Source organism: Haematobia irritans, chromosome 1, assembly GCF_050003625.1.
Source record: "Haematobia irritans isolate KBUSLIRL chromosome 1, ASM5000362v1, whole genome shotgun sequence".
Lineage (NCBI taxonomy): Eukaryota > Metazoa > Arthropoda > Insecta > Diptera > Muscidae > Haematobia > Haematobia irritans.
The window spans coordinates 16663425-16672800 of record NC_134397.1 but is presented as its reverse complement, the minus strand read 5'-3'; positions in this window follow the sequence as shown (position 1 = coordinate 16672800).

The following is a 9376-nucleotide window of genomic DNA, read 5'->3' as shown; positions in this document are numbered from 1 at the left end:
TGCAAACATATTATAAGAGAAGCAAATTTCATCCGATCCGGCTGATGGTATATGTTGGTATATGTTCTCTAATGACCATGCAAAAATTGGTCCACATCGACCAATATAAATTGATTCCCAGATTTGCAAAATTCATCCGATCCGGTTGAAATTTGGAACATGGTGTTAGAATGTGGTCTCCAACAAACACGCAAGAATTGGTCCATATCGGTCCATAATTATATATAGCCCCCATATAAACCGTCCCACAGATTTGATTTCCGGAGCCGCTTGGAGGAGCAAAATTCATCCGATCCGGTTGAAATTTGCAACGTGGTGTTAGTTAAGGCCGCTAATATCCATGCCAAAATTGGTCCATATCGGTCTATAGTTATATATAGCCGATCCCCAAACACACAAAAATTGATCCATATCGGTTCATATTCATGGTTACACTCGAGCCAAAAATAATCTACCAAAATTTTATTTTTATAGAAAATATTGTCAAAATTTTATTTCTATAGAAAATTTTATTTCTATAGAAAATTTTATTTCTATAGAAAATTTTGTCAAAATTTTATTTCTATAGAAATTTTTTCCAAATTTTATTTCTATAGAAAATTTTTTCCAAATTTTATTTCTATAGAAAAATTTTTCCACATTTTACTTCTATAGAAAATGTTGTCAAAATTTTATTTCTATAGAAACTTTAAACTTAATTATATACGTATTTAATCGTCCTTTTTTAGTTTAATATATACCAGGTATGGACTATGTGGTATATATTACGGTGCTAGGAAGTTGAATGCGTAGCACCGAAAAATAAAATAAATAAAAACACAAGGATTTAATTTTCTTTTCAATAATCTTTCAATAAAACGTAATTTTATTGAATTTTTTGGGAGACAATATTTGCCTTTTTTACAAAATCGTTGTTACAAGGACGTAATCCAATAACGAATAAAAACAAAAGCTTAGACGCCGAAAGACGGTAATGGCGCGACTCGTTAGAAAAATGTAACGAATTGTGCTGAAAGCACAGAGCTGCATCCAGAGCTTAGGTTACATTTTCTAACGTGGGGGAAATTGTCATTTTACATTATTTTAAGTCCCCATCTAACGAATAAATTTTGATCATACGAATTTGAACTTTTTTTTAAGATACCTTACCATCGGCAAGTGTTACCGCAACCCAAGTAATTCGATTGTGGATGACAGTCAACCATAATATGTATGCAACAAACATATTATGGTTACAAGAAACATATTATGCTTCCAGCAAACATGTTATTTTTGGTGCCAAACATATAATGTTTGCTGCAACCATAACATGTTTGCTGCAAACATATTATGGTTGCCACACACATAATACGTTTGGCACCAAAAATAACATGTTTGCTGCAAACATTATATGTTTGGCACCAAAAACAACATGCTTGGTGCAAACATAATATGTTTCCTGTAACCATAATATGTTTGCTGCAACCATAATATGTTTTCTGCAACCATAATATGTTTGCTGCAACCATAATATGTTTGCTGCAACCATAATATGTTTGCTGCAACCATAATATGTTTGCTGCAACCATAATATGTTTGCTGTAATCATAACATGCAACCACAACATGTTTGCTGCAAACATATTATGGTTGCCACAAACATGGTATGATTGGCACCAAAAATAACATGCTTGCTCCAAACATAATATGTTTCCTGTAACCATAATATGTTTGCAGCAAACATTTTATAGTTGCAGCAAACAGGTTATTTTTGGTGCTAAACATACTATGTTTGTGGCAACCATAATATGTTTGCAGCAAACATGTTATGGTTGCATGTTATGATTGCAGCAAACATATAATGGTTGCAACAAACATATTATGGTTGCCGCAAACATATAATGGTTGCAGCAAACATGCTATTTTTGGGTCAAAAATATTATGGTTGCAGCATACATATTATGATTGCTGCAACATGTTTGTGGCAACCATAACCAATATGTTTGTGGCAACCATACATGTTTGCTGCAATCATAACACGCAAACATAACATGTTTGCTGCAAACATATTATGTTTGCCACAAAAATAGTATTTTTGGCACCAAAAATAACATGTTTGCTGCAAACATAATGTGTTTGGCACCAAAAATAACATGCTTGCTGCAAACATAATATGTTTCCTGTAACCATAATATGTTTGCAGCAAACATGTTATGGTTGCCACAAACATATTATGGTTGCAGCAAACATAATATTTTGACCCAAAAATAGCATGTTTGCTGCAACTATAATATGATTGCGGCAACCATAATATGTTTGCTGCAAATATAATATGTTTGATGCAACTATAATATGTTTGCTGCAACTATAATATGTTTGCTGTAATCATAACATGCAACCATAACATGTTTGCCACAAACATAACATGTTTGCCACAAACATAACATGTTTGCCACAAACATAACATGTTTGCTGCAACTATAACATGTTTGCTGCAAACATATTATGGTTACAGGAAACATATTATGTTTGGAGCAAGCATGTTATTTTTGGTGCCAAACATATTATGTTTGCAGCAAACATGTTATTTTTGGTGCCAAACCTACTAAGATTGTGGCAACCATAATATGTTTGCAGCAAACATGTTATGGTTGCATATAATCAAGCAGCGTACCAGGCAGGTTTGAACAGGATTCATGAGGATACTGTAGCTGAAGTGGTGAGAAGCTACAAGGTTAATCCTGTTCTTGGAGTCCGACCACCGCCCATAGCACCGGAGGAAAGAGACCTCCCACGGCAGACTAGGGTAGTTTTGGCCCAATTAAGATCAGCAAGTGCAGCCGCCTCAATTCCTACTTATCGGTGATTGATAGCAGCGTAGCTGACGTTTGTCCAATTTGCAACCAAGGGCCACACGACACGCGTCATCTTTTCTCTTGCCCAGCCAAACCAACCCGACTTACCACCAGATCACTCTGGGCATACCCCACCTTAGTGGCAGAGTTCCTTGATCTGCCAACAAGCTGATGTACCAAGCGTATAACATGAAATGGATGAGATCACAATAAACTGTTACAACAACAACAACACCACGTTGCAAATTTCAACCGGATCGGATGAATTTTGCTCCTCCAAGCGGCTCCGGAAATCAAATCGGATGAAATTTGCTTCTCTTATAATATGTTTGCAGCGAACATGTTATGGTTGCCACAAACATATTATGGTTGCAGCAAACATAATATTTTGACCCAAAAATAGCATAGTTTGCTGCAACTATAATATGTTTGCTGCAACTATAATATGATTGCGGCAACCATAATATGTTTGCTGCAACTATAATATGATTGCTGCAATCATAATATTTTTGAACATGTTATGGTTGCATGTTATGATTACAGCAAACATATTATGGTTGCCGCAAACATATTATAGTTGCAGCAAACATATTATAGTTGCAGCAAACATATTATGGTTGCCGCAATCATATTATAGTTGCAGCAAACATATTATAGTTGCAGCAAACTATGCTATTTTTGGGTCAAAATATTATGTTTGCTGCAACCATAATATGTTTGTGGCAACCATAACATGTTCGCTGCAAACATATTATGGTTACAGGAAACATATTATGTTTGCAGCAAGCATGTTATTTTTGGTGCCAAACATATAATGTTTGCTGCAACTATAACATGTTTGCTGCAAACATATTATGGTTGCCACACACATAATATGTTTGGCACCAAAAATAACATGTTTGCAGCAAACATTATATGTTTGGCACCAAAAACAACGTGCTTGGTGCAAACATAATATGTTTCCTGACATAATATGTTTGCTGACACCATAATATGTTTTCTGCAACCATAATATGTTTGCTGCAATCATAACATGCAACCATAACATGTTTGCTGCAAACATATTATGGTTGCCACAAACATGGTATGTTTGGCACCAAAAATAACATGCTTGCTCCAAACATAATATGTTTCCTGTAACCATAATATGTTTGCAGCAAACATGTTATAGTTGCAGCAAACATGTTATTTTTGGTGCTAAACATACTATGTTTGTGGCAACCATAATATGTTTGCAGCAAACATGTTATGGTTGCATGTTATGATTGCAGCAAACATATTATGGTTGCCGCAAACATATTATGGTTGCCGCAAACATATAATGGTTGCAGCAAACATGCTATTTTTGGGTCAAAAATATTATGGTTGCAGCAATCATAATATGTTTGTGGCAACCATAACATGTTTGCTGCAATCATAACACGCAAACATAACATGTTTGCTGCAAACATATTATGTTTGCCACAAACATATTATGTTTGCCACAAACATAGTATTTTTGGCACCAAAAATAACATGTTTGCCACAAACATAGTATTTTTGGCACCAAAAATAACATGCTTGCTGCAAACATAATATGTTTCCTGTAACCATAATATGTTTGCAGCGAACATGTTATGGTTGCCACAAACATAATATTTTGACCCAAAAATAGCATGTTTGCTGCAACTATAATATGTTTGCTGCAACTATAATATGATTGCGGCAACTATAATATGATTGCGGCAACCATAATATGTTTGCTGCAACTATAATATGTTTGCTGCAACTATAATATGTTTGCGGCAACCATAATATGTTTGCTGTAATCATAACATGCAACCATAACATGTTCAAAAATATTATGATTGCAGCAATCATAATATGTTTGCGGCAACCATAATATGTTTGCTGCAAACATATTATAAGAGAAGCAAATTTCATCCGATCCGGCTGAAATTTGGTACATGGTGTTGGTATATGTTCTCTAATGACCATGCAAAAATTGGTCCACATCGATCCGTAATTATATATAGTAGTTATATATAGCCATATAAATTGATTCCCAGATTTGCAAAATTCATCCGATCCGGTTGAAATTTGGAACATGGTGTTAGAATGTGGTCTCCAACAAACACGCAAGAATTGGTCCATATCGGTCCATAATTATATATAGCCCCCATATAAACCGTCCCACAGATTTGATTTCCGGAGCCGCTTGGAGGAGCAAAATTCATCCGATCCGGTTGAAATTTGCAACGTGGTGTTGTTGTTGTAACAGTTTATTGGTTGCAAATTGGACAAACGTCAGCTACGCTGCTATCAATCACCGATAAGTAGGAATTGAGGCGGCTGCACTTGCTGATCTTAATTGGGCCAAAACTACCCTAGTCTGCCGTGGGAGGTCTCTTTCCTCCGGTGCTATGGGCGGTGGTCGGACTCCAAGAACAGGATTAACCTTGTAGCTTCTCACCACTTCAGCTACAGTATCCTCATGAATCCTGTTCAAACCTGCCTGGTACGCTGCTTGATTATATGCAACCATAACATGTTTGCTGCAAACATATTATGGTTGCCACAATCTTAGTATGTTTGGCACCAAAAATAACATGTTTGCTGCAAACATAATATGTTTGGCACCAAAAATAACATGCTTGCTCCAAACATAATATGTTTCCTGTAACCATAATATGTTTGCTGCAAACATGTTATAGTTGCAGCAAACATGTTATGTTTGTGGCAAACATGTTATGGTTGCATGTTATGATTACAGCAAACATATTATGGTTGCCGCAAACATATAATGGTTGCAGCAAACATATTATAGTTGCAGCAAACATATTATAGTTGCCGCAATCATATTATAGTTGCAGCAAACATGCTATTTTTGGGTCAAAATATTATGTTTGCTGCAACCATAATATGTTTGTGGCAACCATAACATGTTTGCTGCAAACATATTATGGTTACAGGAAACATATTATGTTTGCAGCAAGCATGTTATTTTTGGTGCCAAACACATTATGTTTGCAGCAAACATGTTATTTTTGGTGCCAAAAATACTATTTTTGTGGCAAACATAATATGTTTGCAGCAACCATGTTATGTTTGCGTGTTATGATTGCAGCAAACATGTTATGGTTGCCACAAACATATTGGTTATGGTTGCCACAAACATGTTGCAGCAATCATAATATGTTTGCTGCAACCATAATATTTTTGACCCAAAAATAGCATGTTTGCTGCAACCATTATATGTTTGCGGCAACCATAATATGTTTGTTGCAACCATTATATGTTTGCTGCAATCATAACATGCAACCATAACATGTTTGCTGCAAACATATTATGGTTGCCACAAACATAGTATGTTTAGCACCAAAAATAACATGTTTGCTGCAACTATAACATGTTTGCTGCAAACATATTATGGTTACAGGAAACATATTATGTTTGGAGCAAGCATGTTATTTTTGGTGCCAATCATACCATGTTTGTGGCAACCATAATATGTTTGCAGCAAACATGTTATGGTTGCATGTTATGATTGCAGCAAACATATTATGGTTGCAGCAAACATATTATGGTTGCAGCAAACATATTATGGTTGCAGAAAACATATTATGGTTGCAGCAAACATATTATGGTTACAGGAAACATATTATGTTTGCACCAAGCATGTTGTTTTTGGTGCCAAACATATAATGTTTGCAGCAAACATGTTATTTTTGGTGCCAAACGTATTATGGGTGTGGCAACCATAATATGTTTGCAGCAAACATGTTATGGTTGCAGCAAACATTATATGTTTGGCACCAAAAATAACATGTTTGCTGGAAGCATAATATGTTTCTTGTAACCATAATATGTTTGTTGCATACATATTATGGTTGACTGTCATCCACAATCGAATTACTTGGGTTGCGGTAACACTTGCCGATGGTAAGGTATCTTAAAAAAAAGTTCAAATTCGTATGATCAAAATTTATTCGTTAGATGGGGACTTAAAATAATGTAAAATGACAATTTCCCCCACGTTAGAAAATGTAACCTAAGCTCTGGATGCAGCTCTGTGCTTTCAGCACAATTCGTTACATTTTTCTAACGAGTCGCGCCATTACCGTCTTTCGGCGTCTAAGCTTTTGTTTTTATTCGTTATTGGATTACGTCCTTGTAACAACGATTTTGTAAAAAAGGCAAATATTGTCTCCCAAAAAATTCAATAAAATTACGTTTTATTGAAAGATTATTGAAAAGAAAATTAAATCCTTGTGTTTTTATTTATTTTATTTTTCGGTGCTACGCATTCAACTTCCTAGCACCGTAATATATACCACATAGTCCATACCTGGTATATATTAAACTAAAAAAGGACGATTAAATACGTATATAATTAAGTTTAAAGTTTCTATAGAAATAAAATTTTGACAACATTTTCTATAGAAGTAAAATGTGGAAAAATTTTTCTATAGAAATAAAATTTGGAAAAAATTTTCTATAGAAATAAAATTTGGAAAAAATTTCTATAGAAATAAAATTTTGACAAAATTTTCTATAGAAATAAAATTTTCTATAGAAATAAAATTTTCTATAGAAATAAAATTTTGACAATATTTTCTATAAAAATAAAATTTTGGTAGATTATTTTTGGCTCGAGTGTAACCATGAATATGAACCGATATGGATCAATTTTTGTGTGTTTGGGGATCGGCTATATATAACTATAGACCGATATGGACCAATTTTGGCATGGATATTAGCGGCCTTAACTAACACCACGTTGCAAATTTCAACCGGATCGGATGAATTTTGCTCCTCCAAGAGGCTCCGGAAATCAAATCTGGGGGACGGTTTATATGGGGGCTATATATAATTATGGACCGATATGGACCAATTCTTGCGTGTTTGTTGGAGACCACATTCTAACACCATGTTCCAAATTTCAACCGGATCGGATGAATTTTGCAAATCTGGGAATCAATTTATATTGGTCGATGTGGACCAATTTTTGCATGGTCATTAGAGAACATATACCAACACCATGTACCAAATTTCAGCCGGATCGGATGAAATTTGCTTCTCTTATAATATGTTTGCAGCAAACATATTATGGTTGTCGCAAACATATTATGATTGCTGCAACCATAATATTTTTGACCCAAAAATAGCATGTTTGCTGCAACTATAATGTGTTTGCGGCAACCATAATATGTTTGCTGCAACCACAATATGTTTTCTACAACCATTATATGTTTGCGGCAACCATAACATGTTTGCTGCAAACATATTATGGTTACAGGAAACATATTATGTTTGGAGCAAGCATGTTATTTTTGGTACCAAACATACTATGTTTGTGGCAACCATAATATGTTTGCAGCAAACGTGTTATTGTTGCTTGTTATGATTGCTGCAACCATAATATTTTTGACCCAAAAATAGCATGTTTGCTGCAACTATAATGTGTTTGCGGCAACCATAATATGTTTGCTGCAACCACAATATGTTTTCTACAACCATTATATGTTTGCGGCAACCATAACATGTTTGCTGCAAACATATTATGGTTGCCACAAACATAATATGTTTGACACCAAAAATAACATGCTTGCCTCAAACATAATATGTTTCCTGTAACCATAATATGTTTGCAGCAAACATGTTATGGTTGCATGTTATGATTACAGCAAACATATGTTTGCTGCAACCATAATATGTTTTCTGCAACCATTATATGTTTGCGGCAACCATAATATGTTTGTTGCAACCATTATATGTTTGCGGCAACCATAATATGTTTGCTGCAATCATAACATGCAACCATAACATGTTTGCTGCAAACATATTATGGTTGCCACAAACATATTATGTTTAGCACCAAAAATAACATGTTTGCTGCAACTATAACATGTTTGCTGCAAACATATTATGGTTACAGGAAACATATTATGTTTTGAGCAAGCATGTTATTTTTGGTGCCAAACATACTATGTTTGTGGCAACCATAATATGTTTGCAGCAAACGTGTTATTGTTGCTTGTTATGATTGCAGCAAACATATTATGGTTGCAGCAAACATATTATGTTTGCACCAAGCATGTTGTTTTTGGTGCCAAACATATAATGTTTGCAGCAAACATGTTATTTTTGGTGCCAAACATATTATGGTTGCAGCAAACATTATATGTTTGGCACCAAAAAGAACATGTTTGCTGCAAACATAATATGTTTGGCACCAAAATTAGCTTGCTTGCTGCAAACATATTATGTTTCCTGTTACCATAATATGTTTATTCCACACTTATGATGATTGCCGCAAACATATTATGGTTACAGGAAACATATTATGTTTGCAGCATGCAAGCTAATTTTGGTGCCAAACATATTATGTTTGTTTGGAGCAAGCATGTTATTTTTTGTGGCAAACATACTATGTTTGCGGCAACCATAGTATGTTATGCTACAAACATGTTATTTTTGGTGCCAAACATGTTATGTTTGCTGCAACATAATATGTTTGCTGCAACCATGACATGTTTGCTGCAAATATATTATAGTTACAGG